Raw genomic sequence first — 14,493 nt, 5'->3', positions numbered from 1 at the left:
GGCTGTGGAAGCTGGGAAGGGACAGGTGGGAGGAGAGATTAAATGGTGCTTGAAGAATGCAGTCAGATTTGGATAAAGATGGAACTCAGCATACAGGACCAGCGCTTGAGTACAGGTGGAGGACTGGGTGAGCTGCCCTCAGGAATCTGACCTAGATGGAAGTGGGTGGAGGGAGTGAACGTGTATGGAGGATCATGCTTTATATTTTTTCATACCTTTGTTGATTGTCTGTACAGGGCTACAGGTAGTATATGCACACTTGGTCACGTCCGACTCTTTGCTGCCCCATGGACTGTAGCCCACCAGGCTCTTCAGTCCATGGGATTTTCTAGGCAAGAATACTGGAGTGGATTTTGCCATTTCCTACTCTGGGGGATCTTTATGACCCAGGGATCAAACCCATGTCTCTTGTGTCTCCTGCACTGGCAGGTGGGTTCTTTACCACTGTGCCACCTGAAGCCATAGGTAGTATAGGGAAGGGATGACATGTTGAGGCTCTAAAGTCAGGCTGCCTGGGTTCAAATCCTTTCTTTGACACTAATAAACCAGCTACCAAAGCAAGTTATTTAACCTTGTGGATTTTTCTATTTCTTCACCTGTAAATGGATAATAAAACTATACAATAGGGATGTCACAAGGATTGAAGGAAAATCTTTAAAGACAGGAGACCTTAAACTTGGCTTGAGTCAAGTCATATAATTTTTAAACATCACTTGAAGAACACCTATATAAACCTAGATTTATTGCCTACCAAGTCAACTCTAAGCAAGAAAGTGAAGTCTTATGGCCTTCACAAATAAAAACTTTAAAGCAAAAATTCATCAATTACTACAGTCAGATTGACCAATTACTATAAAAAGTTGCTTGTTCCCCACAGAGGTATGACCAATACAGAGAAAACTGGCCATTTTCACTTCATACTCATTTGTGGAAGATGACAAATATCCCCTTTGAACGAATACTTTCTAATCTGAAACTGCACGTGAGAGTCCAAGTGGAAACTTCTACTCATTTTCAAGTTCCATGTTGTTGGTAGTACTGTTTCCAAAGAAGCTGCCTTAAGGTTATTAATGTGTGTTTTTAGCAAAGAGCCCTAGCTCATGACATCCACCATCCAAAGCCCAAGAGAGAGGGCTTACTTCGCAGATTCCCACCACAATATAGAAGGATTAGCTTGTACTTTGAGCTGCCATATGTCTAGCCAACTGATATCCATCTAGCCATAAGAGACTTTATCTATTATATTTCATTCCATATAGCAATTACCCATTGGATGATATCAGAATTTGTGGTAGTTTCTGTAAGCGCCACAATTGACTTAAGATGAAAGGTGAATTAAAATGTGAGGTTCTGGGACTCCATTGAGTCTGGAGTGAATATAAAACCATGGATCTAAAGGTTTAGGAGAAGGCAATGGCAACCCACTCCAGTACTCTTGCCTGGAAAATCCCATGGACAGAGGAGCCTGGTAGGCTGCAGTCCATGGGGTTGCACAGAATCGGACACGACTGAAGCAACTTAGCAGCAGCAGCAGCTAAAGGTTTAACTCTTATCCTGTTAGCTGAATGAGCATTTAAGTCATTCCAAGGCTTTGAGAACTGATTTTATGTTTAGGCCCCAAGTAAGTAAGTGGTTAGTTTTATACTGAATCATAAATTCAACTTATTTGTGGAAATGTCTAGAGACAAAAGGAATAAATATACAAAAATCAAACCATTAATTTCTACAAGACTTTGAAGATAGACAAGGTGCATTTTGCAGATAAAAAAACTAGTCCTGTCTAAGGGAAACCTATTACCATTGACTCTCAAGCCTCTTCCACCAGAACCATGTGGCAATGTGAAATTCTTTAAGATGCAGGAGAGAGACAGCAACCAAACACATGCTCTTGCAATAGATGCAATGACTTTAGTCAGGACTACTTTCCTTACCTTGCTTTACGTAGCTTCCTGAAGCTACACAGATTGAATAATTCTGTCCAAAAAGCATCCACATGATCTAGAAAAAAACTAGCAAGATTCTGGTGAAACACACTATAAGAGAAATTCCAGTTATCAAGAGTTGAACAGAGAAAGACAAATATATGCTATCACTTATATGTAGATTCCAAAAAGATGACAGAAATGAACGTATTTACAAAACAAATAGATACATAGGTCTAGAAAACATGGTGGTTGTTGTTTGCTCACTAAGTCGTTTCCGACTCTTCACAACCCCATGGACTGCAGCAAACCTGGCTCCTGTGTCTTCCACTATCTTCCGGAGTTTGCAAACATTCATGTCCCTTGAGTCAGTGATGCTATCTAATCGTCTCATCCTCTGCCACCTCCTTCTCCTTTTGCCTTCAATCTTTCCTAGCATCAGGGTCTTTTCCAATGACTCGGCCCTTTGTATCAGGTGGCCAAAATATTGGAGCTTCAGCTTCAGCATCAGTCCTTCCAACTGAATCACTTTGCTGTCCACCTGAAACACTGTGAATCAACTATACTTCAATTTTAAAAAAGAGCTGAACATATTCTTATCTTGGATTGTAAACTGAAATTTTCTGAAAGTGAAGTTTGTTACTGTCTTGGCAAACGTGAGTTCTCCTCTATTCCTGAGGCATCCTCTGGGACCAGCTGGTCCCCAAAGCCTTTGAGATCATACCCTCCGGAGAGCACCACTGAAAAGAACAAGTCTTGGCACTGTACCATTTCCCAAATCTCTTCCTTCCCCTACTTTCTCTTAGCACTTAGGAGACTTGGCAGTGTTACATCCTCTATAGTGTCCACACAGAAGCCTCTTACAACAGTGCCGTTCCAGGTATTCTGTTAGGATTCCTGCAGTCACCAATGCCACAGAACCCAGCATCAGTGAGAAGGACATTTTGGGCCACTGTTACTGAGAAACAAAACAACCTTCACCAGTCCATCCAACTAACATCTGAGACATCAACATCGTGCTTGCCTTTGAAAGTTGGAAGACATGGAACTTCTACTTTGCGGCAAAACTTGGTGCTCCTGGACATCTAAACTGCTTATTTTGGAGAGGGGGGAGCAATGTCACAGTCTCTGTGACCTAGATATGGAAAGTTTTGTTTCTTTCTGAACTCTTCATGCTTTTTTATATTGATAATTGGTTGACTCTGATTAACAGTCAGATTCCCAGAGATGAACCAAAGCAATGGCCCTTCTTCTCTCCTACTACACGTAAACCTTTTCTCTATTGAGGAGCCCCATCTCCACCTTCTTACACAGGCGCAATTCTCACTTCCAGTGCTCGTGGAAAACACAGGGTATTTAGGGTATTTGTCTTTACGTAAAATGATGTCAGGCATCCAAGCCTCCAGTGGATTTTGAGACTCTGGATCCTTGGTGGGGGTGGGGGAAGTTGCGGGGGGGAGGGTAGTCTGTGAAATCATGTTTTGAATCCTAGAGGTAAGAATTTTAATGAGAAACAACTGTTGAAGAAGTCTCATTTTCTGAATGTGTACCACAATTTTATTTTGAAAACTGAGTTTTTGCTAAAACTGGCCAGTTTTAATCAGAGTCGGGGAGAGGGGGGCTGTTTCAAGCGGCTGAGAAGAACTGAAAAATAAGTGAACACTCTTAAAGAGAAAGGACATGCTCTCTGTGGTGAAGAAACAGGAGAACTTTCAGTCATCCCACTAGGCCCGTGTTTTCCCGACTCTGCAGCACTCTTGTAAATTTGTAAATTTGCCACAGCTCACTTGTAAATTTGCCAGGGTGGCAGGGACACATGACTCTTAGCTGGGAGGCCTGCCAGGCATCAGGAGCCCCCAACTCTTAGGAGGGAGTAGGGGGCGGGTACCCAGAGACCACCCTGGGTTATATTTATTTGGGGGGATACTTGCTGGTTCTGCTAGCAAATCTCCCCAGACAGATGCAGCCCACATTGGAATGTCTCGTAGAGAATTCTTCCCAGTATCAGACCTAGCACCTTATAAAATAAATCTTTACACTATACCAAAAGTAAGGACAGACTTCCCTATCTAGCCCTAGATGTCACCTGATTTTTCAGGTTCTTCTGTGCCTGAGTCCATCTCAGCAGAACCCCTTGTGTATTCTCCATAGGCAGAAACCTATAATTCTTACTCGTTTTATCGATTCTCCCTCTGTTCACAAACCCCCCTTTATTCCTCCTCGTTCCTGGTTACCTCATTGTCCCTTGGCCTCCAAAGAATCATCTCACACCCGCAAGCCAGACAGATTAATGTCTCTATTTCCCAAGGTGTGTGTTTGGTCTGACTCCAGCTGACCACTGGGATTCTGAAGCCACGACCCTACCCTGAGGGGAAACTCCTTCCCTTTTCATACCAAATGTATGCATATTCCTGATTCTCAGTCTCAGCCTGAAAAAAAAATCTAACTTCTCAAACATTTCTGAGAGGAAACTTAACACTCTCTTATCATACACAAACCTCCCTTGAACCTTTGAACCCTGAAAGTAAGACAGGCCCTCTTAGCAGTTTGGAATGATACATATTATGGTATAATTTTAAATCAGTATCTTTCAACTTGGGTGATTTAACCAAGGGGTTTGCTGAACTCAGGTACTGATGAGATGAGCTGGCCTCCTCTGTTCCATTGTCATCCCCACTGAACTCACTACCTAGAATCTGCCCTTACAGGAACTCAGAAGAGCATGCCCCTCTGCATCGAGGCCTGAAAGAACGGCCTAGGGACGCAGGGACCTCAAGAAGTGTTACGTTCTCTTGAAGAAAGGAGGGGAGAAAGAGAAAAAGTTCTAGAACAGTCTACTAGCACAACTTTTATTTTAGAGATTCTGCTCCAACTATCATAGTTTTATTGGCTTATTTCTCCACAGTTTTTGAAGAAGCAGAGTTATGTGCTTCTTGCTTCCAAAAAAAAAAAAAATTACTCTTGGTCACTATAGTTTTTAAGAATCCAGTATAGTTTTCAGAGAGAAAGTTGAATGAACATATTATACGTGTTTTGTTGACTTTTGTGCTGCAGAATTGCACTCACATCATGATAATCAATGGCACCCCACTCCAGTACTCTTGCCTGGGAAACCCCATGGACGAGGAGCCTGGTAGGCTGCAGCCCATGGGGTCGCGAAGAGTCGGACACGACTGAGCGACTTCACTTTCACTTTTCACTTTCATGCACTGCAGGAGGAAATGGCAACCCACTCCGGTGTTCTTGCCTGGAGAATCCCAGGGATGGAGGAGCCTGGTGGGCTGCCATCTATGGGGTCGCACAGAGTCGGACACAACTGACACGACTTAGCAGCAGCATGATAATCACACATTTGTGACTTTTACTCAGAGAAACACCAGAAATGAACAGCAGCAGTATGTCCACGTAGGGAGAGTTCAGTGTCAAAAAACCTAGAGCAGTGCCCCGCTTCCATGTCCCCTTGTTCTCCCCTTCTCTGCTTTCTCCTTTCCTTACCCCACTCAACATATGGTCATTTATCTAAAAGCCTCGAAATGTAAAATTAAAAAAAAAAAGGCATTTAGTCCCTGATAGATTCTTTCAAAGCTTTGTAGCTATTGTCCATTTATATTCATACATATACATATGTGGGCTCCCCTGATGGTTCAGAGGTAAAGAATCCTGCCTGCAATGCAGGAAACGCAGGAGATGTGGGTTCAACCCCTGGATCAGGAAGATCCCCTGGAGGAGGAAATGGCAACCCACTTCAGTATTCTTGCCTGGAAAATCCCATGGACAAAGGAGCCCGGTGGGCTACAGTCCATGGGGTCACAAAGAGTCAGACATGACTGAACAGAGCAGAGCAGAGACAGCATACACATATGCACACATTGCAAGGAGCCCAGTCGTTGTTCAAAGCTGTGATGCCATTCAAAACAGTGTTTAGATGCTTTAATCAGATGGTAAGTTTTTGGTTTGGTTTGCTTTTCATATTTTGTTGGCTGGGTAGTTTAGGGCGTGGCACTGAAAGCAATGCAATGACTAGAAATTCTGCTCCTAATGGTAGAAAGGAGGTTTAGGGGACCAGAAGAAGTAGAAAAAAACTAGTTAGAATTTTCTTTTCTGGCATCCCCTGTGCTAACTGACACAAGAGATTGTGGCCTGCTTGCTCTGCTAAGGATGAATACAAACCACCAGACTATGCCCAACAATCTCCACACATGGGAGAGAAGAGGTCTTCTCCAAGACTAGTGTTCAGGGACTTCCCTGGTGGTCCATGGGCTAAGACCCACCTTCCAAAGCAGGGAATGCAGGTTCAATCCCTAGTTGGGAAACTAAGATCCCACATGTCTCGGGGAAACTAAGTCCACACCACAACTAGAGAGCCCAAGTACAGCAATGAAGACCCAGGACAGCTAAAAAACAAACCAAAAAAAGTTATTCTTCAAAAAATGAAAAAGACTACTATTGACAGTGATGATGTCATTTAATATAGTCACCTTGACCTGTTCATCAAATTGATGGCTGTACATAGCTTTACTCAAATTCAGACACCTAACTTGACTTTCTTTGCATCTGCTTAATAAAGTAGCCATGTCATCTTAAAAAAAGCTATAGATTTTTGAAACCCTGCATTCAAAGGTAATGTCAAAGTAAAGAAGCAAAGATGAAACATATGCAATTTTTCCTAACATACTAGAGGATGCAGAAAATCAAACCGAGCAGGTTTCAGGTCTTCTTGTTTCCAAATGACTTATCTACTTCCTGGCAGTCTGTACTTCCCAAGATGGTGGCAGTAAGATCTCCCATTACACGTGGGCTTCTTACAACCTGAGCTGGACACTTCTTGGACAGAGGGGTAGAGTTTGTGTCCACTCCTCTCAAATAGGAGAGGCCTGTGACTATGGCAGAGGTGACACTATGTGACTTCTAAAGGCTATGCCATAAAAGTGGATCCAGTTTCTATCTAGTTCTCTTGATGTACTTGCTCTTGGAAACCTGCCACAATGCTGTGAAGAAGCCAGGCAGCAGCAGAGAGAGGCCACATGTATGTGTTCTGGCTGACAACCCAGTTGGGGTCCCACCTGTCAGTTGACATCAGTTATCGGTCTGTGTGTGAACAAGCCTTCAGATGACTCCAGCCCCCAGAAGCCATCCCCAGAATTTGAGCCACCCCAGCTCACACTTCGTGGAGCTGTCCTTGCAGAGTCCTGCTCACATTGCAGGTTTGTGAGCAGATAAAGGGGCTTCCCAGGTGGCACTAGTGGTGAAGAACCTGCCTACCAATGCAGGAGACCTAAGAGATATGGGTTCGAACCCTGAGTCAGGAAGATCCCCTGGAGGAGGGCATGGCAATCCACTCTAGTATTCCTGCCTGGAGAATCCCATGAGCAGAGGAACCTGGAGGGCTACAGTCCATAGGGTCAAAAAGAGCTGGACACAACTGACGTGACTTAGCACAAGCAAATAAAAAAGACTTGTTTTAAGCCACCAAGTTTGGCATTTTTCTTATGAACCAATAGGTAACTCCAACTCTGAACTTTCCCCTCCTACTGGGAGTTTGTTGTTGGCCCTATAAATATCACACATATAAACATCCATATATAACGAAGTCACGTAAGCCAGGATCTTAAGTTCCCAATATTTAACCCCAGTAAAAAGTGAAAGCTCTATGCAAAATGAGTCACCACGGTTTAAGAAAAAGAAGTTTAAGAGCCAATGCAGCCATCACTAAAAATGCAGTAATGATGACCATTCTTGGGCACCTAGGATTCATCATCCATTGTACTACAGCAGAGATGAACTGAGAAATGCTTCTTGAAAGAGATGGTTGGTTTCAAAAAATCAGAAAAAGAGGAATCTGAAGAAAGGATGGACAGGCTAGCAGAAGGCAACATGAATTAAGCATGTACTTGGGATGAATCTGATCTTTGTGTCACAGAATTTCAAAATCTCAAGATTACTCGAGGCTAACTCAACTTGGTCACAATTGCATATAGCTTAACTTGGTCTTGAACGTTCCTCTGGAAAGTACCCCAATAGTTATCAGTCTAGGTCCTCAGCCACAATTCCCTCCAGTGTTGGAACTGATCCCTGGTTTTTTCTTTTTATATATTTATTTGCTGTGCCGGGTCTTAGTTGTGGCGCTTGGGATCTTTTAGTTGAGGCTTGTGGGATCTACCTCCCTGACCAAGAATTGAACCTGGGCTCCCTGCATTAGGAGCACAGAGTCTTAGCCACTGAACCACGAGGGAAGTCCTGATCACTGTTTCTTTCATTGAGACCCAAGGAAAGTATATAGTTGATCTGCATATAGGACATATATGGATTTTTGAAAAATGTATCAATGCCTTTCAAGGCTAGAGGTACATTCCGGGGAGATGTTCATGCTCTGAGAGGCAAAATGGTCCTGAGATGGGGGATTCACAACTTTTGTCTCCTGCACATTTGGGGCACACATATACTCACTGAGTGGATAGCTGGAGGAGCCTGCCACACTATTTAGACTGTGTTATTCCCTTTAAAATATGATTATTTTTGCAGAGCCATATAATTGAATTTGCATCCTTTAAACACATATACACAGGGCTTCCCTGGTGGCTTAGATGGTAAAGAATCCACCTACAATGCAGGGAGACCTGGGTTTGATCCCTGGGTAGGGAAGATCCCCTGGAGGAGGGCATGGCAACCCCCTCCAGTCTTCTTGCCTGGAGAATCCCATGGACAGAAGAGCCTGGTGGGCCACGGTCCATGGGGTCAAAAAGAGTCAGACACGACTGAGTGACTAAGCACAACACAAACACATACATGACATATTACTGTAGCCTTTTAAAGCTGCATGAACTGAAGTGAAGTGAAAGTCACGCAGTCAGGTCCAACTCTTTGCGACCCCATGGACTATACAGTCCATGGACTTCTCCAGGCCAGAATACTGGAGTGGGTAGCCTTTCCCTTCTCCAGGGGATCTTCCCAACCCAGGGATCGAACCCAATTCTCCCACATTGGAGGTGGATTCTTTACCCGCTGAGCCACAAGGGAAGCCCATAAACCAAGTTTAATATCTGTTTAATGAAAGCCTTGAAGACAGTTATTAGAACTCTTTAAATTGCTCCACATGAAACACCATCTTCTTTTAAATGTTTCTCATAGAACATGGTTTTGAGCCCCTCATTCTTTCGTATTTCTCCTCTGAACAGATCTGAACATGTGTTCTTTTAAGTATAAGCCCCTAGTATTGATCAGGTTGTCCACGTGTAATCAGGTCAGCATAGGACAGAAGAGACAGACACACATTACTGTTCTCAATATAGACTTTTGTTACTCTAGCTGAAAATTGCATCTGAGTTTTTGGCAATTATGTCCAATTGTTGAATTGTAGTTACCAGAGTCCTGTGTTTTTTAAAATAATGAAATATTGAAAGATGTAGAAAATAAAACAGATACCCACAAAGTCATCACCAAGATCAACAGATATTAGCTTGCCTTATTTACCTCTTTCTTTCTGTGTGTTTTAATATTTATTTATTTGTGTATTTGGCTTTGCTAGGTCTTAGTAGCAGCATGCTGTATCTTTGATCTTTATTGTTGCATGCGAGATCTTTAGTCGTGGCATGCAAACTCTTAGTTGCAGCATGTGGGATCTAGTTCCCTGACCAAGGATGGAACCCAGGCCCCCTGCATTGGGAGTACCAAGTCTTAACCACTGGGCCACCAGTAAAGTCCCTATGTCTGGTGTATTTATCTTCATCTCCCACATACTATAGTTCTGCAGCCACATAACCACACCATCAAGAATTACTGTTTCACAATTATTTATTAAGTCCTTACTGGGTCATTTTGGGGGTGTTAATTTTGCTATTCAAGTGTATTATATATTATCTCAGCTTCACATTATTCATAAATTTGATTAGGGGATCCTTCATATGCATTTATTACAATACTAAATGGGATAGGGTTGATGACAGAGACCTGGGACCCACACTAGGGACAATCCTCTAGAATGGTTGAAGAATTATTGTGTTTCTATGACTGCATGCCTTTGTTTATACTGTTCCTCCTGCCTGGAATCGCTTCTTACTTCCTTCCTCCATCTGACTAACATATATAATTAACCCTTTAAGACCCAGTGTCCCCTACTCTAGAAACTCGGCATCATTACTGCTAAGTTAGGTGCTCCACTTTTGCACATTTCTCTACTAGAGCACCTTGCTCTATTGCAATCATTGGGAACTTGTCCATCTTCCCTCTCATTTTTTTTTTTTTTTTTGCCACATTGCTGGCTTGCAGGATCTTAGCTCCCTGACTAGGGATTGAACCCAGGCCACGGCAGTAAAAACACCAAGTCCTAACCACTGGACCAGCAGGGAATTCCCTTTTTTCCCCACGCCCCTCTCATCTTTTAAGTCTTTCAATGGCAAAATGCTCTCATATCTATCTTTGCATTCTTAGTCTTTTATCAGTGTGCCAGAACTTATAAACTGCTAGTTCATATTAGGTGCTCAAAAATGCTAGTTAAATAAAGATGTAAGAATAAAACAATTCAGTCAAATCTTCCTTCCTTTCATTACAGAAATACTTTCCACAACACCTCTAATAGACCATCACTTCTAACCACAGAGATTTGCTACCCTACAGGACAACCCATTACTTTTATGAATGGTTCTGGATTCTGGATTTTCTCATATTAAGCCCCAAGTCAGTTTCCTGTACCAACACTATAAGTTCTCATTATGAATAAGTCGAGTCTCTTCTCTGCATGTCAAGGATTCTTTTATGGCACTCACTTGGGTAACTAAACAGTTATTAGTGAATATGTTATACATGCAGCTCCCAGAGCTGAAGAAATTATTTCAGTGCTCAGAATTGAGGCACTTTCTGAGGCATCCCATTAAGGATTTCTACCCTGAATTCTTTCCAGAAGCTAATTGGGTCTGTGAAGACCACAGAGCACAGGTGTTCCATGTTCTATACAGCTCACATTCCTATGTAAACATGCTGCCACTTTCTTGAGCATTGCAAGCTCCTGGGTGGTCTTCGGGCCGCCTTCAAAGGGAAACAAGTTGGATTTTCTCTCCTTGCTAATCATTTGAGGACCTGGTTAGCACAGAGCTAGACTGTATTCTGGAATCTATTTCTTGAGTCCCTACATTCACACCTAAGGAGAAACCTCAGTGATTAAATCTGGCCCCAAACTTGTCTGAATAACCAAAGAGTGACAGGGAAAATACAACTGGGAGAAACCGGTAACTTCCGAGCAAAGTTGAATGCCTTTCTATCAGTTCTTGATCATAATTTTCACTTAGTATGGTGGGAGCAGTTGACATTTGCCCCTGAAAAATATGAAAGCAAAACATTTCCTTAAAATTGAGGCTTTTGTCCCGCCAGTGGTAGATACTTTCAAAATGGTGATCAGTTGGCAATATTTTATAACAACTCATTCTTTATTCTCTCAGTATAAAATATAAGTTCTTCTTGTGAGTCAAGCAATGTGCTAGGAATGTCACAGACCTTACTTGATGGAACCCTTGTGAAAAATAAATACTATTAACCCCATTTTATAGATGAGGCACTGGGGGCTTAGAAATTAAGAAGTATGTCCAGTGGTAATGTCTTAAGGTCCAGAATTACTAAGTTGCAGAAACAATTCAAATCCAGATGGTTCTGACTCAAAAGACAGGCTTCATACCAGGCCATGCAGGCTTTCATTTTAAATAAGCTTCCCTGCACAATCTTCCATTGGGAGTTGAGCTGTGCTCACTTCCTGATCCAGTGTTCCTGAATCAACCCTTTCATCTGCATGTGGGTGCACCCCACAGAGTGATAACATCCTTGGATTAACAACCAGAGTATATCTAATGTTGTTTTTAAATAATGTTACTCTTAAGAATATCCAGGCTATATGAAGGTGACTGCGTGAACGTCTGCTGGCTTCTCTCATCTACCTGAACTCGGAGCTGGCAAGATGGGAGGGGTAGAAGGAGGTGATCCTTATTCAAGAGGGCCCAACAGAAGTATTTAGTAAGACCAATTTCTTTTAAAAGTCTTGAGTCATCTGGACTGAGAATTCAGGGAGAGCTTTTTTTAGTATTCATCATGAGTATTTTATTCATGTTATTTAGGCTTTTTTTTTTTTTCATCCATCGCCATGCTCCATGCTTCACAGCAAATTATTTAGACCAGGGCCTGACCAAATCTGACCCACTGCCTGTTTCTGTAAATAAAGTTTTAATGGAATACAGCCACGCTCACTCGCTTACATATTGTCTGTGGCTGTTTTTGCACTACAAAGGCAGAGGGAAGTGGTTGCAGCAGAGACTGCGTGGCCCACAAAACCGAAAATATTTACTTTCTGGCCCTTTACAGAAACAATTTGCCTACCCCTGCTTTAGGCAGAACAAAAAAATGTATGGATGTTGCAGTCCAGCAAGGAATCTTAGTGTCTAGACTAGAATGTGGAGGAATTTGGACTTGGATGGCTGGACTAGAGCATCTTTAAAGGCTCTTCCAAACCTGCACTTTGAGGCTTTAAAAACTCAGCCATATATACATGTGTATCTATAAAATATTTTCTCATAAAGTATATAAAGTAGGACCAAGATAGCATATGTAGACTTGGAGGACAATAAGTATGTTAAAAACAGCCATTTCAGTTTTGCTAATTCTTACCATGCTGATGCTCCAGCAAACTATGTATCCAGCACATTAGTTAAACCTTGAAGAGTCTCTAAAGATAGTTAAGGCTGAAGTGAGCCATGTCTGATTACACTGACATCAACAAGTATCTGGGAGAAAGCCATCTACATAATTGTACCATTTTGCTTGTCGGTATTTGTAAAATGTTATTTGTGTCTTCGATGAAAACTCCCTCCAGTCATGGAAGCTTGTAATTATGGGGATGTTTTATTAGCTTATTTATTGACCAGGAAACTTATATATACTGCTAAATGAAACAATAGAGGAAATGTGGCCTCTGCCCTGGGAGACAGCACTGCTCAATCCTTGGACTCTCTTCTCATGCCTTAGGACCTGTTATAATGTTTTGGTTATTTTTTAAGATAGTGCCAAATAATTAAGATGCATGTCTGAAAAATTATATATAATGTCAGAGGCCCAAATCCTTGGGACCTAATGCCAACTAGATGTCTTTTTGCATCCCTGGGAACTTTGGGTGCATTTTCATCAGAAAACCCATCTTTTGAAATTACAGTTTTTTTAAGGCTCCTGTATTCTCTGTAGATCATCATTTGAGTCACTAGTTAGTCACCTGGTCTTTTAAGCTGCGCCAAACTTTCTATGCCTATAAGAAGGATGTCAAAAGTAGATGTTTACAGACATCTGATCCCTGATGTGTAGCTTCAAGTCATTATGCAAAACTATCTTAAAAAAATTTTATCTTGGTCTATTTTCAAGAGTCTATACTAGGAAATATAAAGACTGAAGTCAATTTCTTTCCATTGAATTTAAAATCAAGACAGATTTATGTGAGTAAAACAGCAGACAATGTGAAAATACCTGTTGAGTTTCGAATGATTTGCATGGGGAAAAAATATCTTAGGATTTGAAAATTGGAAAGAGGTCCTATCTTGGGTGGAAAAAAGATATCCTGCCAGAGGAGAGACGATTTCTTTTCATGTGTGGACATTGGGGATTGTGGGCATGACCCAGCAGCAGGTCAGAGCTGTCTTCACATTACTCTTGTACAGTGCCATTGTGAACTCGTTGATAGGATATTTTGTAATTGTTCTCAAGTCAGCCAATATATGAATCTTTTGTCTTCTGAGTCAGTAAGGAACAGCATTTTCATCACCTATTTCTTTAGTATTTCCTCTCTTTTCTTCACCTGTAAGTGTCTGATAAAATATTCTATGTTAGGTACTTAAAAAGTATTTATTGATGAATGTCTTCACTGTTTCAATCAGCTCATTGGCATATCTACTGAGAATCAAAAAAATTGCACAAACTTAGGCTCAAAAGCCAAAAAAAATTCTGGAGAGAAAATTTATAGCTTCTAGAGTTGTTTAAGAGAGAATTTCTATAATATTCTACATGAATCATTAACATTTCTTTCACATAATAACAATTTGTCAAAAAATCAATTGGTCCAGTGATCAATCTGTCCACTTAATGATTCATAATTTTTTAACAAGTAATAAAGTAACAGAGGTGGGTGTTTCAGTCAGGCTGCTCAATATACAGCTTACTTTAGGAAGAGACAATTTCTTGGGTCTTTAAAAATTCTGGTATCAGGCAAGATGCTGTCAGCAATATCAATGATACCTCAAAATTGTATGGTGAGTTTTTAATCTTCCAATATATTTTCAACCCATTGTATTGCTTTTCCTACTCATCATAACTTACAGATTTTCTTTCTTGACTGGGAGAGGAAGGAGTTGAATGACAAGCAATTCACTGGGAATGTTTTTATACATGGATGGGGAGGGACCCTTGGGTGGATGTGATAGCAGGTGTATGCACTGATATAAGGCAAGTGGGAAGACCCCAGTGTGAAGATGCCCAAGAGTTAAGTTTGGAATTTTTTCAAGCGATTATGCTAATAACTCTAAAGCAACAAGTTGTTGATGAATCAATAACA

The 14,493-nt window shown here is 41.5% G+C and overlaps 1 long non-coding RNA gene and 1 other non-coding gene across 2 annotated transcripts in view; both read right to left on the bottom strand.

Moving 5' to 3' along the window:
* Positions 1-14,493, bottom strand: part of LOC145545118 (uncharacterized) — a 221,003-nt gene that overhangs the window by 149,670 nt on the left and 56,840 nt on the right. The gene's annotated exons all lie outside the window — the stretch shown is intronic.
* TRNAK-UUU (transfer RNA lysine (anticodon UUU)) lies at positions 10,196-10,267 on the bottom strand. The gene has a single exon. It is a non-coding gene; the product is annotated as a tRNA-Lys (tRNA).

Source organism: Giraffa tippelskirchi, chromosome 4 (genome assembly GCF_054371585.1).
Source record: "Giraffa tippelskirchi isolate mGirTip1 chromosome 4, T2T-mGirTip1v1.2.pri, whole genome shotgun sequence".
Lineage (NCBI taxonomy): Eukaryota > Metazoa > Chordata > Mammalia > Artiodactyla > Giraffidae > Giraffa > Giraffa tippelskirchi.
The sequence above is the reverse complement of the archived record's forward strand: the minus strand, read 5'-3'. Positions and strand labels throughout refer to the sequence as shown.